Source organism: Setaria viridis, chromosome 6, assembly GCF_005286985.2.
Source record: "Setaria viridis chromosome 6, Setaria_viridis_v4.0, whole genome shotgun sequence".
Lineage (NCBI taxonomy): Eukaryota > Viridiplantae > Streptophyta > Magnoliopsida > Poales > Poaceae > Setaria > Setaria viridis.
The window spans coordinates 8,488,755-8,491,536 of record NC_048268.2 but is presented as its reverse complement, the minus strand read 5'-3'; positions in this window follow the sequence as shown (position 1 = coordinate 8,491,536).

The window sequence follows — 2,782 nt, the reverse complement described above, 5'->3', positions numbered from 1 at the left end:
GCCCCCTGCCGGGATGTGCGGATCAGGACCCCAGACAGTGGATCCGGCAACCGAGCCGGCCAGAGGGAGACCCACAGCGGTCGGCGATGGGCAAGCTGGCGGAGGCGACCTAGAGTTTGCCGCGGGAGAAGAGGAGGCCGTCACCGACGCAGCCCGGTGGGCGCCTGCAGCAGCAACAGTGGCCAGACGGGCGGAGCGGGTGGGGGCCAGCGGCCATGGCCGCTGCGGGCTGCCTGCCGAAGCTCCTTTAGTGGCGACTGTGGCGGCTCCGGCGAACAGGAGGCCAACCCCGGCGAAGTAGGCAGATCCAGCGAGGAGCATGGCAGATCTAGCAACCGGGAGGACGAATCCGACCTCCGGTGCCAACGGCGACCTCTACCGGTGGAGGGAGACACGACCGTGTTGGAGCTGAGTGGGGAGAGGAGGGGAAGGAGGAGCGGAGGAGGGCCTCGCCATCACCGTCCTCACTGCCGCAGGGTTTAGGGTTGGCTTCCGGCACCTAACTCTGGCGGCGGCGTGGCTGGGAGAGGGTGGGGGAGCTTGGTGGCGGCGGTGCCCAACCTCGGCTCCCTAAGCATATACTACATTAAACATCTTATAGTGTGTCAAATTGCTGGCCTAAGTAGCTGCGTAATTATGCTTCTGATATATGCTTGGTTTTATTATGTTTGCTTCTTGTCGTGTACAGAAGGAGCACGTATGATCGCTTTTGGTGTGACACGGAGCCGTCGCGATCTTTAATCTGTGGTTAGAAAAAGTGTAATCTAACCACGCGGCTACAAAGCTTGTCGGAAGAACATGCACGAGTGGAATCTTTTGCCAAAAGTTGTATATAATATATAATTCCCTACAATTAAATCCGACGTTTGGGCTACACCGAGGAACAAATCTCTTTTGCTAAAGAGAAGAAGCTAGCTCATACATGCGCATATACATACTGTTCTGAAGTCTGAACCTGTCACATTGTCTTTTCCCCTTGTTTTGGGACATCTGTTTTAGACCTTTATTTCGGTGCCATGGCAAGTTAAAAAAAAATTCCTAACCTGGTGTGTTCTAACTTCTAACAGACCTGACTGTAGCCGTCTCCGCTTTTCCATTCTATATATTGAGCTCCAATCAGACTTTAGATCCATATGATCAAATACGAAATTAAACTTGATAGTTTGCTGAGGAATTCGAATGGCATTTTTTTTAGTCATGGAAATTGGCAGTTGTTTATATCCTATCCTTTATTGAGACATTCAAGGCTTCATTTGGGACGTGGACAGAACTCATATCCCTTCAAGTTTATATAATAAAGCTGACTTATGTGAAATGCTAAAAAAATGTGAATTTCCTACATTCAAATAGGTCTAGCCTTCTACAAATATATCACATTTTAAAATCAAACTTGCAGTTTGAAAAATAGGTCTAGCCTTCTACAGCTTCGTGAAATGTGAATGAAACTCACTTCAACTAATATGTTACGAGCTGTTGAAACTATATCACATTTTAAAATCAAACTTGCAGTTTGAAAACTCTTACGTCATATATTAGGCTTACTGCAAAGTTGAAAATAATATTTCAAATGATTTTAAATGTCATATATTTCAACTCTTGCTGTCGAAACTAATATGATTTTAAAGTAAGAAAATTGAATTTCAAATTTGAAATTACATTTGAAAGTTGAGTAATGTAAATTTCGAAGCAGCAAGGTTCAAACAACGTTGAAATATATTAGGCTTTCTTTTGGTTGCCGTTTGTTTGTGTGGCTTCATGTTGGTTTTAGGATATCGCGGTTATTGTTTGTACAACACCGAATACCACGTGTAGTGTCAGAAGTAATTAAAAAAGCCCTTCAATTTTAAATATACAGTATTTAGGATAAGCTGATTAATTAGTTCATCAACAGGGAGTATCTTAACTAGAGGGGGTGTCTTAATTATAATCTTTTCAGCAAATCAAATGTCCAGCTGTCATTGTTCTTGGTAGCTCTGATATTAGCATTTTTTTTGCACTATGTGTTTTAGTTCCACTATACAAATTCATTTTATTAATTTTATTTTTAAACTTCAATTCATCATTAATTCAATTTATAATTCAGTTCTTAATCAAAATATGGAAGAGCATATTATATAGAACTATTTTCTGACATTCATCACTTAGAAATGCTAGCTCAGATAGTGCACTGGTGGCAGGCATATTCACGACCATGTAGGTCCATAGTTATAATCTGTTGCGACGGCGACCAAAAAAAAAATGGTCCTTGTCTCTCGCACCTACTCTCACGGCTGTCGTGGAAGATGAGGATTTTCGTAACCGTGAGATATATGACCCTTTGTAGTAATACCAATAACAAAATTTCAATAGTAAACTTTTGTTTTTCAAATAGGTATAAAAGTTAATCTGGAAAATGTGCTTATTATTATCATTTTCCGGTAGTCCATAAAGCTATATGTCGCTTGAGAAACGCAAATATAGTAGCCCTCAAGCTAATCCAGGACAATTACTTATTTTTCGTGTTATAGAGGTCTCCAGAGGCCAGAGCTCTGTGAACCTCAACAAAAAAAGAGCTGGATATAGTGGCATAAGGTGGGCCGGGTGGGCCTAAGTTTGAGCTTGGGTTAGTATGGGGGAGTTTACAAAATGGGCTTATGTAGGCTCCATTCATCAGAGAGTATTGTTGCCGCCCAATAAGCTGACCTCTCTGCTTGCTCTGGGCTCGATGGCCTCAAACATTGATGTCAAGAAATTACTGAGAGCATATTAAATCAACGCTATGCTGGCTAAGCGGAAAGGGCCC